Below are 25590 nucleotides of genomic sequence, written 5' to 3' on the forward strand. Positions count from 1 at the left end.
TTACAGGCTTAAAGCAAACTGGTGGATTTCTAAACCTCTTGCTTTGACCTATGGTTGAGTTTGAAGGCACGAAGCAGCTTGGCTTGATCCCCATGTGCACCTGGATGAGACAAACGTAAGCTTGAGCACTTCCATGAGATCAGGATGTGCCCTGTGCCAGGAACCTTGACTGTTAAACCAAATCAGCAGTTCCCCTAACTGAGAACGAGTGACATTTTACAAAGCCTAATGGTATTATTCCCACTTGCATGGGACCTAACACAATGCATATGTACTGTAGGTAAGTGAAACCTTATGTAACTAAAATAATGGATGTAAAAGGGTAAAAAAGAAAAAACCTACCAAACACATCAGCACAAACTTTCATAAAAATGTAGCTTTTACAGAATTACTTTGCACTAAACATTTGCAAATGTTCATTCAGTTTGAAACTGTACTTGTATGTGTCTTTTTTCTTTTTTTTTTTTTTTTGGAACAAAGTCTTCACTTTAGTGGAAAAAGAAATGTAGTTTGGAACTTGTTTTCTTTGTATACAAGTGTATTTGGCAGCAACGTTGGTGTGACAGTAGGTGAGTCTGCAAGTTGATCTCCTTCCTCTTACAGTAGAATTGTGAACAAAGCCATCGACTGAAGGAGAGGCTGTAGCCTCCAGCCCTCCAGCCACAAGGGTCTGTCCCACCCATTTCCAAATGCATCTTGACACTTGCACAAACAAGGAATAAATGTCCACTGCTTTTGGTCTAACTCTGTTCCGCTTGTCTCATCTCTCAATGGCCTCGTGTGCTCAGCGCTGGATGTAGGTGTGAGCAGGTGGAGTCCTCTCACAGCTAGAGTCACCCAGGAGCTGTGTGCTTTGATGTGTGGGGATGGAGCAGAGCTTCAAGTGAAGAGAAATGGAGCATGTGGCCATGTTCCCTGGCTGGTTGACACTGTAGGGGTGGCAGCTCGAGGGGAGGAATACTGCGTGCAGGAATGTCAGCTTGGGAACTGGATCGTTGTAAACCCTCTGTGCTCTTGTGCTGTGCCCCAGTGTGTTGCTGGCTTTACTGGTTTAGAAACAGCTTGTGGCCTGTTGAATTGTGGCTCTGGATAAAAACCTGTTGACAACAACTAGAGCATGAGCTAGTCTAATGCATCTTGGGTTTGTGTTAGCCCTTAACCATCCCTGGCCTTGCCTGTCACTAAATTGTGTTAACATGCAGGGTAATGCTGTTGCTAGAGCCTCCCTGACCAAGGAGGAGAATGTGCATCAGCCATGGTGAAGTTGTGTTCCAGTGTTTTTGCAATGGAGTCATGAGGTCCTTGCTTGGAGAAGTACAGAGAGGGTGGGTTGGGGTGATTGCCAACTCTGCAGCATGCTTTTTGATGATTCCCCTCTTCTGCCTCACAAGTCAGTCACCCAAGAGTGGGTTTTGTGGCAGGTTTGGCTGGGTTTTGGTGTTGACATTTCCTGGGGGAGAGCAGAGCATACAAAGGAGGGAAAGAGGAGGGAGCAGTGACAAGTGCGGAAGTTGAGGATGGTGGTTTCATAGTTACAAGAGTGGTCTGGGTTGGAAGGGACTTTAAAGCTTACCCAGTTCCAACCCCCTGCCACAGGCAGGGACACCTTCCACTAGACATGGTTGCTTCTGTTCTGGTGGGGCAAGAAGTCAGAGATGCTGGGTGATGGGAAGGTAATACAGCCATACATGAAACTGGAGTGCTGAATGTTACACCTTCAGCTTGGATCGTGTATGGACTCATCTGCCTGTGTTGGGATCACATGTGTTGTTTCACATGTGGAATGAAGTGTTTAAATAGTTCTGGCTCCCTTGCTGTTGGCATGACCAAGGTTGTGGAACAGTTGAAGCAAGTCTGGTGATGTGGTGCTGCTGTCTCTTGTGTGGGCTTACCTCTTGAGCTGGACTGTGAAATACATGAAGGAGCCTTTTTCCCCTAGGATCTGACTTAAAGCATTAAGCTTATCCTTTTCTGGGACTAGAAATGTGCTCTTTTGAAACCATTGTGTGTGTTCTAATGTAAAACAGCCCAAGAAGCCAAGGGCTCTGGTTGTTACCTTGCTGGGACCTCTGAGCTTGTCAGGAACTCTTTCAGTCCCTGCCCATTTTTGATTTGACTTTAATACTTTAAGTGAACTGCTTCACTTTGCCCAGCTCTCTGTGCCCTGGGACTTTCAGGGATGTAGATTGTACATTCAGTTTTCCCTTGTTTCCTATCGTGCTAAACAAATGTGTTTTAGTTAAGAAAGGTAACAGTGCTAGGCTGCTTAGAATGCCCCAGCTCTGGCAGTGCTGTCACACTGAAATCTTGTGTCTGGATGTTCCTTGTGTTCATCAGCTGCAGCAGAGGGAACCAGAGGATGAATAATTCCATGTTGGTGAGCTGTGCCATGTGTAGATGCTCCATGAGCTCTGCCTCCGGAGCCCAGACACCCAGTGCAGTGGGTACTTCCTGTAATTGGAGTCTTCAGGGGCTGCTATGTGTGCTGTGCTTGTGTATTAGAGTCATAGAATGCTTTGGGTTGGAAAGGGCCTTAAGATGACCTAGATAAACCCCCTGCCATGGGCAGGGACACCTTCCACTAGAGCAGCTTGCTCCAAGCCCTATGCAACCTGGCCTTGAACACTGCCAGGGATGGGGCAGCCACAGCTTCTCTGGGCACCCTGTGCCAGCGCCTCAGCACCCTCACAGGGAAGAGCTTCTGCCTAAGATTCAACCTAAACCTTTCCTGTGAGAGTTTGAACCCATTCCCTCATGTCCTATTGCTACACTCCCTGTTACTGCTAGAAGCCTCTCATCAGGGCGTAGGAGTTACCAATTGGCTTGACCCCTGCAATGCCTCAGGGCCCAATGTCTGTGGACTTACAGACCAGGATGGAGCTGATGCAGTACTGGAGACCTAATTACTGTGCTTGAAGCATGTAGCTTGTGCTCCAGTAGTATGTGTTGCTGCATTTCTGTCAGAGCTTTTTGGCAGCATAGGAGTGATTATTTATGCTATGCCAGTGCTTTCAAGCAAGATGCATACTGAAGAGTCTACAGACTCCTGTTCAGTCTGCACACACTGAATGAGGTAGAAAACCAGTAGGACTAAGCTGAATGTGATTTTGCTCAGTAAAGCCCCTTGTGACCTCTCTGCCACTGAAGGCCATGGCTCTCCCTGCTTTCAGGAGTTTCAGTCACCAGCAGAACTCCCTGGCTGCGTTTTCTGATGATCTCGGTCATCATCTTGTTGCTCGCAGCAGCAGAGAGGCTTTAGAGTTGTCCCCAGTCCTGATCTTCGGATGATTGGAGGCCTAAAGGAAGGACACTGGGAAGCTTTGACCAGGTAAAGGTGCATTTCCTTGTGCCCTGAGCAGCTCTCGCTGGGGAGAATGTGGCAGAAGACCTGGGCACAGGGGAGGTGCAGGGATATGCTGCTCAAAGCAGTTAAAACTGAGCTCCTGTGCACCTTGCTCTGAAGAACCGGGGTAACAAAACATCTTGGAGGGTGCTCAGCACTTCCTCTCTCTGTGGTGGAGCTCCGGGCCTATCTGCTTGGAATCCAGCCCCTCAAGAAGGGAAGCCCCATGGTGTATCTGAGCAGAAGGAAGGCTGTCCTCTTCCAATACCTTGGGAGCAGTTGTGTTCATCCCTGCAGCACTAGGGAAGCGTCCCTCCATCTCCCACAGCTAGAGAAGACTTTCATCCCCCCCCCTGCCCTTTATTCTTTCCATCGCTTGACTCCTTTGTGTAGATTAGAGCAAGTCTGTGATCAGAGTTGGCATCTTTACTGTTTTGGGGATTGGCAGAAGCTGTTCCCTACAGGAATGCGCAGGGACAAGAAGTATGTTGGGGGCACCTAATGGGAGGTTAAAAGCAGGACAGAACCTGCCATCCAGCTTTCTATGTCTATGGGGACCAACCCCTGCATGAGTAACAGCAATGGGAGGCTTTGGGATTCCTGCAGCCATGTCCTGCCCTCGCCTGGAAGTGTGTGTGATGAGATCTCTGCTAACACTGCCTGTACTGCTGTAATGTGTTGCAGTTGGATCATTAAATAATTCCCTTACACTTACTGTGGCTTGATTGCTTTTTTTGCTTTACCTCTGCCTTTTATCCGTTACTGTTTTGCTCATTGTGTGCTCTTCCTTCTTGTGGCTACTTCCTTCTCCCATGCTCCAGTTCTGCACCTGTGCTCTGCTCAGCCATCTCCAGTGGTCTTCATCTTGGTTCTTTAGCTTCCTCCAAAGCTCTTGCCAGGCCCAGTGCTGTCCTTCTTCCTAGTTGGATGCTGTGGTTTAATGGCAAGCTTGCTGCTGCTCTGATTTCATGGCAAGCTGCTACCAGCACCTGTGTCCTTGAGTCCAGTGGCTTGCTGTGGGCTCTGTAAAGCTGGGATCAGCTTTGGTGCAAGAGCATGAGGTGTGCGTGGCATCAGAGGAAGCCTGAGCCCTTGACTGCTCAGCTTGTGACGCCCTTGTGACTTGCTCTGCCTCTGATGTAGCATTCATAGGGTTCACTTTATTGTGTTTGTGCCTCTCAGCATCCCCCCTTTCTGTGTGAGACTGTTTCAATTTCATTGTCACAGAGTCGGGTCTCGAAGCTCCTTGGGGTGAGTGGCTGCTTGGGAGGCCTGTGTGCTGCTGGCTCAGTGTGGGCTTGGGCAGCTCTGCAGAGCATCGTGTGTCCTTCACACCTCCCCCGGGAGCAGGCCCAGGGACTGCGTGTCCTGCTGGGCTCCTGGTGAGCAGAGGAACAGCTTGGTACCAGCAGAAAGACATCACTGTGCCTCGTGGCCTTATGTTGACTTGCCTCCAGCTCAGCTGGAGGAAAGATGCTCCCAAATCTCTGATCAATGTCTTCCTATTAATTCTGTGCATGGATTTCCTGATTTGCCCCCTTTCTTCTTTTTTAACCCCCTTGGCTGACACCTTCCAGGACAAGAGCTCAGATTTTCAGGGTAATGAATGGAATGGAGCAGAGCAGTTGAAGGTGGGTGAGTAGGGTGATGCGGAGCGGTGGGTGACAGCCTGCTCTGGGTTGCACTCGTACTGTTTGCTGTATCTAAGGTGTGAGTGGCAGCTTGGCTGCAGAGATAAAGGTTTCATGCATAGCCCAGATGGGGCACCTCAGTCCCTGGTGAGCCACCAGCACCATGTGCTGTGTTTGGTGTTGCTGAGTTAGTGATGGATTTATCACTTGTATAAAGCTCCATGTAAGCGTTGTCCTGTTGTAACCTGAAATACCAATATAAGGTACTTGCTGCTTCAACTTGCAATTCCTGGAAAATGCTGATGAAAAAGCTGTAGTTATTTCTCCAAATCCACACAGGACATTTTGTAGGACAACAGTCTTTTGCAAGAGGATTTTATTTTATTGTGGGGTTGACTATTCAAATGCAGCAGTCTGAGATGATGTACAACAGGTAAACAGACACTTGGTGTTTAAATGATGAAACAGTAAGATCCCATCTCAGTCTCCCCTCTGGCAGGTTAAAGCCATTCCCCTTGTCCTGTCCCTACAGGCCCTTGTCCAAAGCCCCTCTCCAGGTTTCCTGCAGCCCCTTTAGGCACTGGAGGTGCTCTGAGGTCTCCCCTTCAGGAGCCTTCTCTTGTCCAGGCTGACCCAGCCCAGCTCTCTCAGCCTGGCTCCAGAGCAGAGCTGCTCCAGCCCTCGCAGCACTTCCATGGCCTCCTTTACAGCCCTGTTTGGGCCGTTTCTGTCACCCACCCGAGGCTGTGCATTGGGCTCACTGGTGCCTTTGCCAGCCCTCCCTGCTGTCCCCCAGCCGCTTTCCCCTTGTCTCTCCTCCCCCTGCTCTTAGCACCCACCCACCCACTTGGGAGTCCCTTTGTGCCCAGCTTCACTCACAGCTGGAAAGCTCAAATCTGGCCCAACACCTCACACCCAAGTGATAAATGCCCCATCCAGTGGGAGGGCCAAGTTGCTTTTCCTATGTTCACACCTCCCTGCTTCCCCAGTGGCACAGCTCCAGGGGCATTTTTACCCCATGACTCCCCGAACTCAAGGGGCTGGAAGCAGCCTCCCCACAAGACAGCCCCCGAGTGCCACATCGCTGCTCAGAGCAGCACCCCCAGCATCCCTGCTTCAGGGAGCTGCTAGGACTGGGTGCTCCAGCATCTCCCCTTCTCCTTAGGCAGCTCCCAGTGCCTGAAGGGGCCAACGAGAAACCTGGAGAGGGGCTTTGGACAAGGGCCTGTAGGGACAGGCCAAGGGGAATGGCTTTAACCTGCCAGAGGGGAGACTGAGATGAGCTCTTAGGCAGAAGCTCTTCCCTGTGAGGGTGCTGAGGCGCTGGCACAGGGTGCCCAGAGAAGCTGTGGCTGCCCCATTCCTGGCAGTGTTCAAGGCCAGGTTGGACACAGGGGCTTGGAGCAAGCTGCTCTAGTGGAAGGTGTCCCTGCCTGTGGCAGGGGTTGGGACTGGGTGAGCTTTAATGTCCCTTGCTGCACAAACCATCCCATGGCTCTGTGGCACCAGGAATCCCCCCCACCAGCGGCGTTCCCCGGGGCTGTCCCAGTGCGCAGCTCTCGGTGCCGCCAGGGGAGGGCAGCAGAGGCCGGGGAAGGAGCTGCCGGGTTACCCCTGGCGGGCAGCGGGGCAGCGGATGCAGCACCCTCCTGTTGGGAGCTGCTATGACAGTGGTGGTATCTAGCTGCTGTTGTTGTTATTAGGTATACCAGTCCTCTCCTCCTCTACGAGCAGATGCGCTCTGTGATGCTCCACTGCCTCAAATCCTCCTCTTCCAGGTGTGCTCTGGGGATGCAGAGAGCTTGTCCTTCTGCAGAACCCACTGAGTGACTGACACAGGGGTGGCCATGGGGTGCCCCTGGTGCAGGAGACATTGGACATCACCTCATTGCAGCTCTCTCTTGCAGAGCCAGCACCAGGATGTGGGATGCTGGACTCGGTCATCATTCTGCTTTTGGCAGGAGCACCCCCAGCCTGGCCACCCTGGTGCTGGTGCTGAGGAGTGTCATGGATGAACCATCTGCTTGAGGTCTGCAGCACCAGGCTGGAGTGCAGCGGGGGTCCTGCATCCTCCCATGGCCCTCACATTGCAGAGCTGCTGGTTCCTGGCACATGCATCAGCTTGGCCCTGGTCCCCCTATGGCTCAGGGTTCCCCCATGGCACCAGCTCCCCCCCTCCCCAGCTTGGCTTGCTCCATGTCCTGCCATCTTGTGCCTGTGAATAATTCACCGCCTCTGTCCCCGTTGTTTCCTTGCAGGTATTTATAGCCTGTGATCACGTCTCCTTGGAGGCAGCTCGCTTCGTGGTGGTGTAAATTTAGCTCCCGCCGTCTCTCGCATGTCATGCCCTCCAGCCCTCGGTGGAGCCCTTCCCTGCAGCTCCTCACTGCTGGGTGCTGGAGCCCCAACATCCCCCTGCATTGCTGCATCCCCATTGCTATCCGCCATGGGCCTCCTGCCCACCCTGGATCATAGGAAGCAGCACTGGGGTGTGGTGGGAGGATGCTGTGCCCGTGCCCATGCATGCCCTGTGTCCTCCACTTGGCTGCCTATTCCTGGGTGCTGGGGCAGCTCAGCTCGCTCTGGCAGCTGCATGGGGCTACTGAGCCCTTCAGCTGCTGCAGCATGGGGGATGCTTTGAAATTCCTGGGCTGCCATCTGTGCTATGCAAATCCCCCCATCTGACGGCTGCGTGCGGACCTGCTTCCGGACCTGGCCACCGAGCTGTTATTATCTCACTCCTCCTCCCCTCTAGCACCCAGGGGCAGGTTTGGAGCAGCAGAAACATCACCCTTGCCTGCGGGAAGAAGCCTGACATCCTCTGCCAAAAGGCCTTTGCTCTGCCCAGGCTGGGCCATGGAGTGGGAAGAGAAGGGGTTGGCTGTGGCAGGTTGGAGGGGTGGTTGTGCCACTGGGTCACAGCTCACCTTGAGTCCATAGGGCGCTGGGTCCAGCTGCTCGTATCACGGTGCCCTGAGAGCATCAGTGCTCCCCAGGCAGGAGATACAAAGCCAGGGCTGGGGATGGAGCCGGGTCTGTGGCTGGCTTGGGCTGCTTGCAGGGGGGATGCAGGGATGGGGATGGGGGGGGAACAGAGGTGTGCCCAGCTGCTGGAGCAGCCACTTTAGCCAGCAGGGCAGGATCCCCAGGCTAACCAGTGTGCACTATGGTCCCCAGCAATAGGAACTGGTCAGGAGGCGAGTGCATCCCCAGGAAGTGTGGATGGCCGGGCACAGGGTGTGTGTGGCCCTGGGGCTGTGCTGTTCCCATAGGACACCCCGCTCCCCATCGCAGGGACCCTGTCCCCAGCCTGGGGCCTGCATCAACCCCACGCAGACCCAAGCAGTGCCCCCCCCTGCTCCATGCCCCACCGTGGAGCTGCCCGGCTTTCCCCCAGGCCCACCCCGAGGTGCGCCAGGCTGTACCCTTCCCCAGCGGCACCCCCTGCTCCTCGCTCTTCCCCGCGGCTCGGTGGGAAGGCGGCGGTGTCCCCGGTGGCTGGAGCCGCTGCAGCTCCCGGGGTGCCGGTTTGGCAGCGCCCGTGATTAATGAGCATCCTGCGCTGCTCCCCGCCGCGCCCGCATCCCGCGGGAACGGCCGGACCCGCCGCCACGGGGCCTCGTTAATATTTTAGGAGCTCCTTTGTCCGCAGGGGATGGGCCGGCTCCCGCCTTTCATCTCCGTGAGGCCTCGGCGCTGGCTCCAGCCTCTTATCTGCCGCCTCTCTTGGCTGCAGCCAGCTTGTGATGGGCTTGGTTCTGGTGGGGGTTTTCCACCGGGCAGGGCTGGAATTAAAGCCTGGCTGCTCCTGGCCCAACGGCATCCACCGGCAGCTGCTGCTGGAGCATCCCTGCATCCTGCTGCCCCTCAGACCCTGCTTAGGGCTCTGACACGGGGCTGGTTGTGGCCCCTGTGGTCCCCAGGGGGGGCTTGGAGATGGCTGCTGGGTCTGGGCATGTGTGTGGGTCCCTGTGCTGCAGGGAGAGGAAGTTTGGGGGGCTCCCCGGGGCTGTGCCCACGGGTGCAATGAAACCCTGTGCCCCAGGGATCATAGAACCACAGCCTGTCCATTGTCTGCACCCTGTGCCACAGAGGGACGATGCAGCGGGACTCATCTTGCCCTGGAAGAAACCCAGCCCATGTGCCTGGTCATCTCCTAGGGTGAGCAATGGACAAATGTGGCTGCCCATGTGTCTGTTCATCCCTTTGTCTAAGCAAGAACTTGTGTCACAGGAAGAGATGTGGCTGAAGGCCTTCAGAGTGTTTTGCTGGCCATGTCCTGCCAGTGCTGGTGGCTTCTTCCTATGGAGAGGTCCTTCCCCATCACACAGTGCTGCACCCTGGGGTTCCAAGCTCCTCCATCCCATCCACATGGACACCATCCGTGGGGGAGGTGGGCATCCCTCCAGCACTGGCACCACTGCTGGGTTCCCCCGGTCGGGCTGGGGGACCCTGGGGCCGGGAGGCGCCCGTGCTCAGGAGGGAGGCGAGCTCACGGGTTTAATGTTCTCAGGGCTGGGTTCGGCTCCGACATGTGATCCTGGTGACAGGAAGGACGCGGCAAACACGTTGTCCCTCGGGGCTGGCTCGACCTTGTGGGAAGAGGTAAGAGCACACACGGCTTCTCAGCCTCGCTGGTGTTGCTTCCAACAGCAATTTAATATCTCCCTGATAACCCAGGCCAGGCTCCAGGCACTGGTGAAACAGAAGCTAAGGAAGAATCTGCTGACAAAAGCAGATGTCCTCAGCTGAGGTCCCTGCCTGTGCTGCCCATCGCCAGCCTCAGGCCTGCCCTTATCCTCTGGCAGGGTGCAGGTTCCCCCCAGCCAGGGACCAAAATGTCTTTCCAAAAAGCTGAGCAGAACCATGTGGGTCTCAGCACTGGGGCTGTCAGCCCTGGACTCTGTGCCCAGAGGAGGTGAACGGCACAGCATCATCTAGGATGAGGTGGGAACTGTCCCATGGTGAAGCTGCCATCGCCCCCTCCAGCTTCCTACCCAACCCATTCCCCAGAGCAGATGCATGGTGTTTTTTTCCCAACCTTGGGATATCTGCAGGGGAAAGGCTGGGATGCTTCCACTGGCTTTGCACAGCACTGATCACAGCCACTGGCCTTGCTGGTGGAGCAGCGCAGGCAGCAGGGATGGGACTCACCTTTGGATGCAGCAGGACTGGAGATGGCTCATTTGCCCAGGCTGGTCACGTACATCTCTCCATGCCCAGGTCTCTGATTGTGGCTCCATAGGCCCATGTTGCTGAGCTCAGTTCTCCATACTCAATTTCCCAGTCTCTCGGTTTCAGTTCCCTGTGCTTATCTCTATGATCTCTCCAGGCTCGGTTCCCTGGGCCTGATGGACACGGCTCTCCAGGCTTGGCTCTCAGGGCACAGTTCTCCACGCAGGGCTCGCTGGAGGTGGTTCTCCAGACTTGAGTCCCCAGGACTTGCTGGATGTGTCTCCCTGCCTCGGCGGTGGCTCCACGGCCAGCCCAGTGCCAGCAGAGGGCCTCCGTTACCAAACAGAGCACAGCGCTGCCGCTTCGGAACCAGAAACCACCTTATCCATTTGGCAAAACTTCGTGCAAGGACCAGGAAAGGGGCTGGAGTTTATTCTCCTGAAGACCAGGGCCAGTGTCCGCCCCCCCCCCGCCTTGTTTTAATGCCAGCACTGGAGGTGCATTAAAGCCGTGGGAGAGGCCATCATTAAAATGGCAATTGCGCAGCCAGGCAATAAACTGAGCATCATAAAAGGCACGGGGAGGGTTGTGCTTGTCTGCTGCTCTGCAAAGCAAAGTGGAGGTTGCTTCCAAAAAATACGTAATTGGGAAGACAAAGGTGAGAAGGGAAGGGGGGAAGCTGGGATGCAGCAGGGAGCTGGGGAGAGGTGACTCTTTGAGGCTGCAGGAGGAGGTAAGGTTCGGGCTGTGACTTTGCAGGTGATGAAGTGTGGCAGAACCGCCCCAGTGGGTTTCTCCTCCCCACGTCCCCTCATTGCAGAGGGGCTGAGCATGGGAACATGTCCCCTTCCACTGGTGTCCATCGGGGTGTGACAACAACCCTCGGGGTGACAGTGGGGCAGGGACCCTGCTCATCCCTTCGCTGCGGTGGCGCCGGTGGCCCCAGCGATAGGCATCTTCCAAGCAAGGCCAGGCTCCGGCAGCCGGCGTCTGCCGTGGAGCCGCGTCCTATTGGAACCGTTTGCTAAATAATTCAGGAGATTCCTTGTATTTTTTTCCCCGAGAAAAGCTGTTTTCTTCTCTTCATTTCTTCTCCTCCTTAAGGTCACAGCGTTTTCTGAGCGGGGTTTCAAGCGGGGGGCATGGACACGCTCCGGCAGCACTGCCATGTGTTTACAGCTCAGCTCCCGGCGTTATTTAGGGATTGTAAAACCACAGCAGCTCCCCGCTCCCCCTCTCCCACTGCAGCCAATCTTTTTTCCCCTCCATGCAGCTCTCGTTGCAGCGGCAAAGGTCAACCCGGCTCCTTTGAAAGCAGCACACACACATCCACCCCCCCTCCCTTATCAGGTTTAGGAATCCTGAGGGGAGGCTGAAGCTGAAATGCTGGCAAAGCCGGATGGGTGGATGGATGGATGGATGGATGGATGGATGGATGGATGGATGGATGGATGTGGCTGATGCAGGATTGGGGGCAGCAGGGCTGGGAAGGCCAACACAGTGAATAATGGGGTGAAAATACAGCTGATGAGAAGTGGCTATTGTGAGGAGATGCGGAGCGGGATCAGGGGGGGTTATGCTGTGGAGATTAAAATCTGTGCCAGAGGAGATGTGGGATATGGGGTGAGACCCATGGTGGAAAGATGGTGTTGTGGCAGAGGGGTGAGCCCTATATAGAGCAGGGTTGAGGTCATAGTGGTGGGATGAGCCTCATGGATGAGGGGTGGGGAGGGTCACATCAATGGGAGCCCCATGGAAGAGGGTTAGGAGTCACATCAACAGGGTGAACCCATGGAAGAGAGCTAGGGTTCACCATGACGGGGTGATCCCCATAGCAGAGGGGTGGGGGTCACAGTGGAGGCAAGACCCATGGCAGGCAGCTGGGAACTTGTGTTCTCTTGGGGTGCCCTCTCTGGGGACAGGGCAGCTGAGGTGTGGGCCCAGCCCTCTGCCCCCCAAGCTGGGGCACCTCGTTGAGGCTGGGCATGGGGAGGGCTCCCCGTGAGGGCACAGCCATCGATGGGGTGACCTGAGAACAGCAGAGCTGCGGCTTGGGGGGGGACCCTGGGGAGAGGGGATGAGGCAGGATGCAGCAGAGCCAGGCCGTGGAGCACAACCCGGCCGTGGGGCAGAAGGCGCAGGCAGTGCCGCGGTGCCGGCGCTCCCATGGAGTCATTCCCTGCTGTCCCTGTCCAAGCCCAGGCCCCGCTCCCGCCCCTGCCAGCGGATGGCTTTTAATTAAACCCAGAGCCGCCGCTCCGCGCCGCGGCCCTTCGGGGATGCCCAGCGCTCACATCCTCCCCTCTGCGCTTCCTGCTGCACAGCGGGACGCGCGCAGATGAAAGCCCCGTCCTGCCCAAACAGCCCAGCGCAAACACCCCCGGCTGCCATAAAGTCACGCAGCCGAGACGTCCCCGGCCGAGGGTCCGGCGAGGGCCGGTGCCGGAGCCCCGCGGCACCCGGGAGCGGGGCCGTTGCCTTCAGCCCTGCTAAAAATACCAGGGGGGAGCGCGGCGGGCGCCTAACTGGAACCAGCTTTCCCGGCTCCCGGCTGGAAGCGCCTCCGGAGCCTGCCCCGGCCTTTCTGGGAAACAGCAATTAAAAATAGCGGAGGTCTGAAGCGCTGCCCCTGCCCGCGGGGGGACGGGAGCTGGGGTCGGTGGGCAGGGGTTCCTGCTTGCTCAGCTTGGGAACACCGGCACGGCTTGGCGTAATGGAGACGGGGCACGGGGGGGATCAGCCTCCTCAATGGCTGGAGAAGGGGGCAGCGTGGCCAGAGCTGCTGGGGCTGTTCCAGCCTTTCCCCCAGCCGGTTGCCAGTACGTTAGAGCTGGAGCTGACACACGGCGCCGGCCGCATCCCGGCTGGAGCCCGGAGGGCCAAAGGCCACGCGGTCCCGGGGGTTGTTGGATACAGCAACATCCTGCAGCACCCCCCTCCAGCCCGCCGGGGTGGGAGGGTGCTTCTTGAGGCAAGTGGAGGGCTCTGAGCAAAGCCCCATCCTCCGCGGGGATCAGCCCCATGGCTCCTGCAGTGCCCATGGCTGCGATGGGTGCTGAACCGCTGGAGGTGCTGAGGCTGGAGAAGGCTCCAGGGAGAGCTTAGAGCAGCTCCCAGTGCCTAAAGGGGCTACAAAAAAATCTGGGAAGGAACTTTTTATCAGGACATGTGGTAATGGTTTTAAAGTAAAAGAGGGGAGGTTCAGGCTGGATGTGAGGAAGAAATGTTTTACAGTGAGGGTGGTAGAACACTGGCACAGGTTGCCCAGAGTGGTGGTGGATGCACCACCCCTGGACACATTCAAGGTCAGGCTGGGTGTGGTTCTGGCAATTCGAACAAGTTGAAGATGTCGCTGCTCGTTGCAGGGGGTTGGACTGCATGAGATTTGAAGGTCCCTCCACCTGAAACCATTCTGTGATTCTGATCCTATGTAGATCTATCCTCATGCCCTGTGCCAAGCCCATTGCCTCTTTGGCCAACCCTCCATCGTGCTGCTGTGGAGCCCAAGTGCTGCTGTCCCCTGTCCCTGCTCTCACTGCACCCCAGCCCCACACTCACTCCCCTTCCCTGCCACCAGCCCCACGGCTCAGCTGCTCCGTGGCCAGGGCTGCTGCCCCCTTGGCCAGGCTGCTCCATGCATCCGTGCTGTGAGGCTTTCCCAAGCCTGGAGCCTGCGTTTCCTCCCCGCTCCCTAATGAGAGCAGAGGGGGAGCAGAGCCCCCGACCCGGGCCCAGCGGCGGCTCTCGGGGCGCTCGTTTCCTCTCCACTGCTCTCGTCTCGTTACGTCCCAATTCCCTAACGAAGGGCCATGGGAGAGGAAGTCTTGCGGAAGCCGGTCCTGGCAGCAGCTTTCCTGCTACCAACCCTTGCATCGGCTCCAGCGCAACGCGGCTTCCTCGGGGTCACAGGACCTGGTTCGTGTATTTGGCCTGGCATAAACCCCACAGCTCTCGGCTGAGCCGGGCCCCACTCGTGCTTCTTCCCACTCTGCATTTGGCTAAGCCACAGACAAGGATGTTCCACTCCCTCCTTTAAAATACTGCCCAAATGCTCGTTTCTCCCACCATCAGCCTGCAGTGGATTCTGAGGTGCCTCTGAGCATTCCAAGTGCTACCAGCTGTGTTGATGCTGCCTGTACCCATGGCCAGGGGAAGTCCTGGTACCTGTGGGGATTGTGGTGTTTTGGCATCATCCTGGGGTAGCTACTGTTCTATCCCAGCAGGGATTTGAGGACAACTGTGAACAACCACCATCCCCGGTTCTCCTTAGCAATGCTCTATTGCCCCAGTAGCCTCTTCTTTACTGCTGCTGGGGGGAAACCCTCACTCTTTCCCTTTTTCCCAAGATCCAGGGAGCTCCTCTATCCCTTAGCTTCCCTCACCAGCTTCTAGCTCTCACAGACACCTTTCTGTCCCTCATTACATCATAATGTCCTTCAGATCCATGAGAAACGTGGTGATGGGCCATGTATGGAGCCCCTTGGGGCTGGGGACTGGAGGAGGGACAGATGGACAGATGGATGGACAGACACCACTGAGGCTGTGCAGTTGGTGAGGAGCAGACCTGCCACTGCTCGGTGCAGTGCTCAGCCTGCTGCCCCCAAGCCATCAAACACTGGACATGCTGCTGCTTCTCAGTAATAAACTCAGAATCCCAGACTGGTTTGTGTTGGAAGGGACCTTAAAGCTCACCCAGTTCCAACCCCTGCCATGGGCAGGGACACCTTCCACTAGAGCAGCTTGCTCCAAGCCCCTGTGTCCAACCTGGCTTTGGCTCTGGACCTCGGCTCTGCCCCTGAACCCTTTCCCAAGGAAGTTCTGCTCCTGCCAGGAGCCAGAGGAAAGCACAGGGATGGGGTTCAGCTGGGTGGTGGGTGCCCTGGAGGGGATGCCCACAGCAGTGGTTGGTCCTGCAGGGCTCAGAGGTAGATCTCTGTTAGAGGAGCAGCTCACAGGTTCTCACCAGGCAGGTGAACACCAGCTCTGAGCCTGGCACAGGTAACGAAGGGGGACGGGGCTGCTCCTGCTGGCCTGGCTCGGCCCTGCCGGTGAAGGCAGGGAGGTGCAGGCAGCACAGGCAGGAGCTCGGCAGGGGCGGCGGGAGCAGCGTGGTGGGGTCCAGCTGGTGCGTGGGCACACGGGAGGCTGCACAGGGGAGGAGGAGCAGGAAAACGGTTTCTTTACATCCGCGGGCTCTGGGAAGCAAGGCGGGGGGGGGGGGGGGGGCAGAACCCGAGGGGAGCCCCTGCCCCTGGGCCAGGAGGGGATGGAGAGCAGCATCCAGGCAGGGAGCTGGGCACTGCCCCTGCGGACCGAGCTCCAGTGACCGAGCTCCACCAGTGACCACGGGCATGGCCAGTGCAGACACCAGGCTAGGAACTGCCCCAGCAGCCCACAGACCCCACTGAAGCTTGGTCCCCAGGAGCCACCATGGGATAGACCAAGCCCCTGCACCCCTCCACCCGTGCCCAGGGTGGGCTTCTGGGGGACGAGGTGCAGGCAGGAGCCATCACCCTGCCCTGCCCAGGGAGGAGCTGGGACCTGCCCAAACAACAGATTCCCATTTTCACACCTTGTGGGCTTGGATCCTGACTCCTGATGGAACTTCTGTCGTGGGGGGCAGAGCCTCAGCTCTGCAGGGCTGCAGCAGGAGGTCTCTTCCACACTGTCAGGTACATGCTGGGATGATACATGTATGGCCCATGGAGGGGGCATGGTGCTAACCTGCGTTTTCTATACATTCATATCCATTCACTTGTCCACCTCCTGCTCAGTGCCAGTTGTTTCCCTGCTTGAAGATGACAATAACAAAGTCCTCCATTGGCCCATCAGTGCTGCTACCCATTCCTAAGGGGATGGGAGCACCCGGGAGGAGGCACAGTCAGCTGAGTGGTGACCACAGGAGCTCAGCTCTGCCGAGGAGCATTTCTCTGGTGGACTCAGAAGCAATGTCAGAAGCCCATTGAAGCCTGGATGCTCCTCACCATGGGATTGTGCTCAATAGCTGGAGCTGGCCCTGAGGGAGGCTTCATTTTGTGTTGAGAAGACATCCAGCACACTAAGGACATGGAGTCTTTCTACAGGATGACCACTTGGTAACACATTCATGTCTCCACAGCTGACAGCTCGGCTCCTTTAGCGTGTTATATCTGTGTTGCTTCAAGGGCTTTGCTCTCCATCCGCCATAAGGAACATCACTTGCCTGGCTTTCTGCTCACAGAGGAGCCGGTCCCCTGGGGCAGAAACCCCCCAGAGCCACTGAAATGCCATGAACAGGGTCATGACTTCTCCTTGGAGCAGCAGCAAATGGACTGAGACTGAACCATGAGCCAGGCTTGACCCGAAGGGGTGATCCCAGTGAGGTGCATGGAAAATGGAGCCAGGGCAGGAGCCCTCTGACCATGGGAGACAGCAGGAGAGGGCTATGAAGGAACAGCAAGGGAGGAGGTGGCGCCCTGAGAGGAGAAGCCCACAATGGGGGGAGGCTGGAGGGGTGAAGGTGCCACAAGGTGTGTTTCATTCCCTGGATGGTTCTGTAAAGGACGCTCCAGCAGCACGGCGCAGTTCCTCCCAGCTGTGCTTGTCTGCAGTACACCATCCCTGCTTCCCCAAAATACTTGGGAGGGCTGGAGTAGGCCAACTCCACCACCCTCATCGATGCTGCAGGGAGCCTATTTTAAGCCTTGCTAACGTAGGAGGATTAAATTTGGCTGGCTGAGACACGTCCTGCTCCCAGCTGTCCCCCAGCCTCCCCTGAGGTTGGCAGCTCTGCTGCAGGCACGGCTCATGATGCAGGAGGCTGCCCTGGGCCTCCAGGGTCAGTTGCCCTGCACAAGGGGAACCCAAAACTGGGGCATCTCCTCAGCCGCAGAGGCACCCGGCTTGGGATGACGGCAACAAACTCTTCCAGGCGCTGGCGTCAACGTTGACCCACGGGAGCCTGGTGGGAAGAGCCGTGGGATGAGCCCTGGGATGGGTTTGAAGTGAGCCGTGGTCTCCAGCCCCATGGAGCAGCAGTGCTCTTCCCGGGGCAGCTGAGTGATGAGGACTTGATTCCATGCCCCCATCCCAGCCAGCCACTGCCAGGATGAGGGCAGGAAGCAAGCCCTGGCTTATGGTGCATGGGCCCAGGGAGCCCTGCAGGACCAGCTCCACGATTCACCTCCAAAGGCATTGTCCTCCCATGGGGTGTGCAGTCCTCTCATTCCCCTGCACTCCCAGGCCCCCCTCATACATCCCTGATCAAGCACATGCTTTTATCAACTCATAGAATCCCAGACTGGTTTGTGTTGGAGGGAGCTTAAAGCTCATCCAGTTCCAACCCCTGCCACGGGCAGGGACACCTTCCACTGGAGCAGCTTGCTCCAAGCCCCTGTGTCCAGCCTGGCCTTGAACACTGCCAGGGATGGGGCAGCCACAGCTTCTCTGGGCACCCTGTGCCAGCGCCTCAGCACCCTCACAGGGAAGAGCTTCTGCCTAAGAGCTCATCTCAGTCTCCCCTCTGGCAGGTTAAAGCCATTCCCCTTGGCCTGTCCCTACAGGCCCTTGTCCCAAGCCCCTCTCCAGGTTTCCTGTAGCCCCTTTAGGCACTGGAGCTGCTTGAAGGTCTGCCCTTAAGGAGCCTTCTCTTCCCAGATCCCCAATTGTCAGAGCACTTCTTGCTGGTCATCTTGCAGAAGAGCCTGATGGAAAATCCCCTTTTCCCTGCACACTTTATCTGCCCAGAGCCTGGTGTGTGTATTCCAGGGAGCGTCACACCCGGCTCTCTGGCTGCGTTACCAAACACTGTCTGGAGGCTGGGACAGGCCAGAGGAAATGAGGCAAGTGGCCGGACAGAGCAAGGGACAGACGGGACAGACCACCACCTCCTCCCATTCCTGCTGACACGGGGAACATTGCTCCATGGCTCTTCCTCTGCTCCTCTGGATGACTGGGCGGCAATAATCCCCATCACCTATTTGGGAGGCTGGTGTGAATTTTCATGAGCTACCATCTGAACGGGGCTTTGAGCAGGAAAACTGCTGTATCAGCTCTAGGCAATGATAAACAATACTCAGCATTTACATATTCAAAGCACTTTGATTAACTCTTGGGGTTTAAGGACTTAAGTCGATTCCCACCCGGGCACAATGGCAGCTGGACGGGGTTAGTGGTGGCACTGGGTGTGAGCTGGGGAAGAGCTGGGCCTCCACAGAGCAGGCAGGGACAGGGAACCCCTGCCATGAAGTCACTCAAAGCTCCTCCTGCTTTAAACTCTGCCTGGGAAAGGAGGAATAAATAAGGCCGGTCCCTGCCTGCGGGAAGGGGTGAGATCCCACCACACAGAGCGTGGAGCATCATCGGTTCTGCTGCAAGAGCTGTAACCAGGTGTTAAATAGCTGTGAAATTCTGACTCGGTGAAGGCAGGAGTTGCCAAATGCAGGGAATTTTCCTTCTTTAAAAAAGGAAATAGATTGGTGAAGGATGGATGGGCCTGTGCATGATGAGAGCATCATCAGGGAATGATGTTCCCCGATGCCAAGGTGCTGCAGGCACAGTGTAACCTCCTCCAGCCACAGGGGCAGAAGGTGAACAAACCCGGGAACCCAGTTTAGCGTTTTATTCAGCACATTTTCCTCTTTCTTACCAAGTCTTTTCAGTCCCCTGATTCTAAATGCTCCCCCCCCACATCCAGTGGATGATCAGCCTCCCCCGGGGTGCCTGGAAAGAGGATCCTTTGGCATTGTGATTAAAATCACTGTCAGACACGAGCTAAACCTGGTGGAACTCTGGTCTCACTGTCACCCAGTGGCTTCTAACAGTGTTCCAAGATCTAAAGCTCACTGACAAGAAACCTGGAGAGGGGCTTTGGACAAGGGCCCGTAGGGACAGGACAAGGGGAATGACTTTAACCTGCCAGAGGGGAGATTGAGATGAGCTCTTAGGCAGAAGCTCTTCCCTGTGAGGGTGCTGAGGCGCTGGCACAGGGTGCCCAGAGAAGCTGTGGCTGCCCCATCCCTGGCAGTGTTCAAGGCCAGGCTGGACACAGGGGTTTGAAGCAAGCTGCTCTAGTGGAAGGTGTCCCGGCCTGTGGCAGGGGGTTGGAACTGGGTGAGATTTAAGGTCCCTTCAACCCAAACCAGTCTGATTGTATGAACTAATCAAAGGCACTCATGGAAAAAGCAGCAATCCTTGCTGCAGCACCGGGGAACACCCATCATCCTGCTCCCATGCAGACAGGGACGTGCTGCTGTGATGCCCAGTGCTGTCATTTTGACACCCCTGCTGTGGCCCTGGCCCTGAAAATCCTGCACTGGCTGGGAAAGATAAAGGGCAGAGACACATCCATCCATCCCTGGGATGTGCTGGCTGTGGCGCATGAACACTGCAAGCCAGCCTTGCTGGTTTCCTGTACTGAAAAAGGTTTCCCTGATGCCAGGAAGGAAACTTTGGGCAACATTTCCCCGTGCAGCAGCCTGAAAGCAGCAGTCGGAGCAAAGCCCTTGCCAGCTCGGGATGGCAGATGCACAGAGCTGGCAGGAATGGGGTGAGCAAGGGAGGTCTGTATGGGCGCAACCAGCCTAGTCCTTGTCCCAGCATTGGTTGTGGAGCTTTTTGAAGCTGGTGATGGAGACACCTGCAAGTAGCTGTCAGGACCAGCGTGGTGGAAGGAGACTAGCAGGAGGGATAGGTCCTGCAGCTATGGCTTTAATAAGCTCTGTGACTTAGTGGAGGGAAGGGACCCTGAGTGAAATGATGCTGAGGGCTGGAGTAGCTCTGCTCTGGAGCCAGGCTGAGAGAGCTGGGCTGGTTCAGCCTGGACAAGAGAAGGCTCCTGAAGGGGAGACCTTAGAGCAGCTCCAGTGCCTAAAGGGGCTACAGGAAACCTGGAGAGGAGCTTTGGACAAGGGCCTGTAGGGACAGGACGGGGGGAATGGCTTTAACCTGCCCGAGGGGAGATCGAGATGAGATCTTATGCAGAAGCTCTTCCCTGTGAGGGTGCTGAGGCGCTGGCACAGGGTGCCCAGAGAAGCTGTGGCTGCCCCATCCCTGGCAGTGTTCAAGGCTAGGTTGGACACAGGGGCTTGGAGCAAGCTGCTCTAGTGGAAGGTGTCCCTGCCCGTGGCAGGGGGTTGGAACTGGATGAGCTTTAAAAACCTTTCCAACACAAATCAGTTTGTGATTCTGCGATTCCATGAAAAGTCCCTTCTGCAGGAGGAAGGTGTTGCAATGCCAGGGGATGTCCCAGGCTGCGTTTGGTTTTGTGCTGATCCCATCCTCGGTCCCAAGGACACGGCGACAGGGCAGCATCACCCCTGCACTACTCGCTGCTGAGTCTCAGGGGGATCCCCCCCAACTCCTCAATGGCTCCTCCCGGGCCTGGCACATCCCCGGGGCTGGGAATTTGGGTTCCATCCTTGCCCGGTCCCGGGGGCTGCTCACCCCGCGTCCGGCGGGAGCCCCAGCGGGCTGCGGGGCGGTGCGGAGCGGGGACCCCGGGGGTGCGGTGCCGAGCCGTGCCGAGCCGTGCCGCGGTGCCGCCCGCGCCGCGATCGATCCGCATCGACCGTCCCCGCCGCGCTGCTCCACTTTCCAGCCAATGTCAGGCGGCGGCGGCGGCCCGGGGAGCCCCGCGGTGGCACCGCACACCCCGCCTGGCGCGACGCCCGCGCCGCGCTGCCCCGAAGAGCCGGCATGGACCGCGCCGCGGAGCCGCACCGCCGGGCGGACAGCGGGCACCGGGCCGGGGGGTAACCGGGTAAAGAGCGGGGCAGAAACAGGGAGAGCAGCCGGGACCGCGTGAAAAGCGGGCTAAAAACCGGGCACCGGAGCGGTGAAGAACCGGCGAAAAACGGGCAAAACCGGGGCCCCAGACATCCGAGCACCGGAATGGGCACTGCACAAGGCACCCAACCAGATACCGAACAGGAAAACCGGGCACAGGAATAGGCATTAGACCAGACAGTGGACCAGGTACTGAACTAGGGACTGTGACAGGCACCCAACTGGGTACCAGACTAGTTTGTGGACTGGTCAAGCAACCAGGCACTGAACTGGGTGGCAAAAAATTGGGCACTGGAGCAGGCACTGAATCAGGCACTGAACCAGGCACAATGCCAGGCAGCAGCACACCAGCACCAAACTGGGCAGTGCCATGCTGGGCATCTCACTGAACACTGCGCTGGGCATCCCTTCAGCAGGCACCGTGCCAGGTTGCACTGCGCTGCCCTGGGCACAACTACAGTGGGCATAAGCACTGCATCATCACACTGCAGCAGCATCAGTGTGGGCACTGCAGCACTACCCCACATCATCATCATCCTGCCCCAAACCCCAGCATCCTACACCCTACTCCCACACTGCCTCCACCCCAGTCTCACCCGAGCATGACTCCGTGCCAGGTCCCCATCCTGCTGCTCTTCACACTTGCACCTTGTGCCAGCAGACCCCTGGGAAGTTCCACACATGCCCCTCAGGATATGCACACTGCAGCTCCATCCCTTAGTGCCCTGAGGGACTTCTCCTGCACCCCAAGAGCTTGTGTTAAGGATACCATGCCAGCCTCCCCCCTTGGCTAACTGGCCACACAGCAACAGATCGGGGCTGCCAGGATGTGTGCACAGCACCCCGACACCCTCAATGCCTTTGGGACTTCGGGAAGGACACTGACCCATAGAGCTGGGAAGCTTCACCCAGTGACACCCCCAGCACGGTCAGGCCCGGGGTCCCCCCCGAGTGCCCGCGGCCGTGGTGCAGCTGCAGGAGGATTGCGTTATTTCCGCGATAGCGTCGGAGGGTGTCTAAACACTGCCTCCATTATCTCCTGCCGGTGCTCGGCACAAGTGGGAGAGCGACCCCAGCGTGTTTTGAAACACAGCCTTTGCTCTAGGTACACAAACCGGCGACTTCTGCTCCCCACGGAAACAGCTTCATAGAGCAGCTTTTGATGGTGTGGGTAACGCTTTCGAAACCCTCCCGCTGCTCCACAGCCGGCAGCGCAAGGACTTGGAAAACACGGCTGGGGAGAGCCCGGGTTGAAATGAGCTCCTGGTAAAGGTCCTGCCGGAGGAGCTGTGCTTTGCTGTGGGAGCACCAGGGATGTGTTTTTCCAGGCATCCTTAGTGAAAAAGCCAGGGAAGGGGGATTTGGAAGTACCTAATGCCACAGCACTGAGAACTTCATGGGTGTTCTCACAGCGAGTAGCTGGCGGGACTGGGAGAGGGCAAGTGCTGGGTACAGCAGGAAAGGTGGGAAGCTGGGGGCTCCTGGGGTGGGTTCAGAGCCATGGAGCACCTTTTTGCACCAATGGACTTCAACCCTGGGCTGGCATCACCCAACTCCTGCTGGGATGCCCTGAGGCCAGCAGTGCCTGGGAGCAAGCTGGAGAGCCTGGCTTAAGTGATTGCCCATGTGGGACCATGCCAACACCCCAACAGCGATGATATACTGAGGAAGAGCTGCCTGCAACCCAGCTTCTCAGAGCAGGCAAGGCCACCAGAACAGCACAGGGGAGCTGATGGGCCCCATGGATAGGTTGGAGCCCCACAGATATGCCACCATCCCATGGGGCTGGGACCAGAGAAGGTGGTGCTGAGAGCTTGGGGTAGCTTTGGAAGGCTGACTCAGTTTCCCCATGGTGGCACTGGCAGGGGTCCCAGCTGCCCCATGTCAGTGGTGTCTGTGTTGGTGGTGGTGGCAGTGTTGGTGGTGACGGCAGTGGCAGTGATGGCAGTGGTGGTGATGGCTGCAGGGCTGGCAGGCGGGCGGTTGCAGAGGCTGTTCCTGCAGGATGCGGCTGGCATTGTGCCGCACAGCGAGGGGGGCAGAGCCTCTTCTTGCACCTGCCCAGAGCATCTGCTAGGGAGAAAATCTCCATGGCAACTCTGCCGGATCCTTGTTCCACATGGGGACAGGGCGCTCTGCCTCTGCCGCCCCCCCCCACAGCCGGGGATGTCCCCATGGTGGGGATGGGCAACTGGTGCCCCGGGAGATGGGAGGCTGGGAAGGGAAAGGCTCTGTTGTGGGGCAGCCCCTTGCCGTTGATGCCTGCGGATCCCTCCCTGTGAGGCTCCAAGCCTCAGGCCAGCAGCAATGGAAGGTGAAATCTGGGATTCACCCAATTTAGGGGGTGGTTCCCCTCACTCCCAGTTCCGAGGAGGGCAGATGGTTTTCCACTTTCCCTGACGCATCCCATCAGGACACAGCAAGGCTCCCTGTGCCTCAGCTGGAGTTGACACCTTTGTAGTTTCCAAAGCTGGGCATGAGGGATTTTGGGAAGGCAACGAGGTCCAGCGGGATCAGGGCTCCTGAGCCTGGAGCGCGCAGTGAGCCTGGCTGCAGGGTGCAAAGTCACGCTGCTCATCAGGGAATGCTGGTGGAGGTTCCTGACTGTCACACGGAGCCCCAGCATCTCCCCCTCTCCTCGTACAGGTTCAGGGGAAGAGGTGGGAGGTATTCTCTTGGGCATGGAGGTCCTGGTATGTCTGGTGTCCCTTGGGAAGTGTGAGCACCCTCAGCCAGCTCCCATGAGCCCTGAGCACCCATTGCCCTGCTCCTGCTGCAGGGGCTCTGTGAGGGGCCTGGGTCCAGGCTCCATGAGCTGTGAGCACTGGAAGGGGCCGTGGAGGAGGTGGGAGATGGTTTTCAGCTGAGACTGATGAGGAAAAGGAGGGATATGAAGCTGGAAGCAGCTGTGGAGGGCTGTGGAGACTGTCCTCACATCACCTGGCCCTGCCATTGATAAAGGCACAGATGCACCAAGGGAAATGCTGGGGTTTTGAAGGGCTGGAGCAACTCAGTGTCTTGAAACCCTCTCCTGGCTCCAGGAGTGACAGGGATGCTGTGGGATAACCCCAGCTCTCTGAAGGCCACAGTCCCACCACCAGCCCTACAAGCCCAGCCTGGCTGCTGGTGCCTTTTCCCCTCCTTCCTGGAACAACCAAACCCTCCCTGGGTGACCCCAGCTCCATCCCTTTCCCATATCATAGCATTTAGGTAATCCTTCAAGCTGCTTGAAACCCATGGTTGGTGTGTTTTTAGAAGGGGAAAGCAAGTAATAGAATGAGGAAACCTCAACCCTTACTCTTGATGGGGAAGGACCGTTCCTCAAGGGCTGGCAGATTGCCCCACAACAGTGGGGTGCTCCAAGGTTTTATTTCTGCAATCACAATGCAGCTGGTCCCCAAAATGAGGGTAAAGAGTAGGAAGACTAAAGGAATGACCTCTGTTTAATAAAGGTGGGAAACTGAGGCACAGGATGGTTTAGGGGTTTAGTCAAGCCATGTGTGCCATGGGTGGTAACTGCTGTCGAGTGCAGATGGCCCGAATCCCAGCCTCTTCACTGAATTGCTGCTGAATTTTCCCAGAGGCAAAAAATAGCGATTTCTGATTGCCTCTGAAGCACCCATCGAGGATGCTGAGCCCAAAGGAAGGAGGGAGCGACACTGGGAAGTCTCCCAGGGCACCAAGCCCAGCACAGGGAGATGGTCCATCTGTGGGGGAGCAGGGGACAGAGAAGATGTCCTCCTCAGGACCATGTTGCAGATGGGGATTTGGGATCATTTGTGATCTGGAGCGAGTGTCATCAGCCACATCTCCATGAGCATCAGATCCGGCTGCTCTGGGACACACGAATCTGACCCCACATCAGGGCATTGCTTGGAGGACCCTGGTTCATCCCTTCCTGAGGACTTCATTGATGGGATTGGGCTGGGCACTGGGGACCTGGTGTCCCTGTTCCTGGTTGCCCGTGGGATGTGTGTGTGCTCAGCCTGGCTTTGCCCCTGCCCTGTCTCATGTGCCACGAGCTGGTGGAGTTTGGCCCTTGCTGCGGGCCGAGCAGAGCTGTGGTTGGGAGCTGCCCATGTGTGAAGATAAAACAGAGGGAATGTCACGTCCCAGCGCTGTCGTCTCCAGAAGTGGCCGAGGGGGCTGGGATGTGCTGGAGGTCAGAGCTGCTGGTGCCTGAGCGGCACTGGGAGCTGCAATGGGCCGGGCTTGCCAGCTTCACCCCTCGGATGTAGGATCATGGAATCCCAGACTGGTTTGTGTTGGAAGGGACCTTAAAGCTCATCCAGTTCCAACCCCTGCCACAGGCAGGGACACCTTCCACTAGAGCAGCTTGCTCCAAGCCCCTGTGTCCAACCTGGCCTTGAGCACTGCCAGGGATGGGGCAGCCACAGCTTCTCTGGGCACCCTGTGCCAGCGCCTCAGCACCCTCACAGGGAAGAGCTTCTGCCTTAGATCCAACCTGAATCTCCCCTGTTTCAGTTTGAACCCATTCCCCCTTGTCATATCGCTACAGTCCCTGATGAAGGTCCCTCTATCATCCTTGTAGCCCCCTTCAGATACTTGGAAGCTGCTCTGAGTTCTCCTTGGAGCCTTCTCTTCTCCAGGCTGAACAGCTCCAGTTCATCACCTGTGTGGCTCCTGCAGAACCAAAGGAGCTTCCCAAGGGTGTCT

General features: G+C 57.2%; 1 protein-coding gene across 3 annotated transcripts in view; it reads left to right on the forward strand.

Annotated features, from left to right (window-relative positions):
- Positions 1-25590, forward strand: part of NDUFA2 (NADH:ubiquinone oxidoreductase subunit A2) — a 346452-nt gene that overhangs the window by 63502 nt on the left and 257360 nt on the right. Inside the window, exon 4 of one of the 3 annotated variants that reach the window (XM_061456553.1) lies at positions 13972-13983. The exons of the other annotated variants lie outside the window; for them this stretch is intronic. The gene's annotated coding sequence lies outside the window, so the exon portion shown is untranslated. Of the gene's footprint in view, positions 1-13971; positions 13984-25590 lie in introns of those variants that run through there. 3 annotated transcript variants of the gene reach the window in all.

The sequence above is a fragment of the Pezoporus flaviventris genome, unplaced genomic scaffold (assembly GCF_033815535.1).
Source record: "Pezoporus flaviventris isolate CSIRO_AGI_PZ_B2104156 unplaced genomic scaffold, CSIRO_AGI_Pfla_v1 ptg000023l, whole genome shotgun sequence".
Lineage (NCBI taxonomy): Eukaryota > Metazoa > Chordata > Aves > Psittaciformes > Psittacidae > Pezoporus > Pezoporus flaviventris.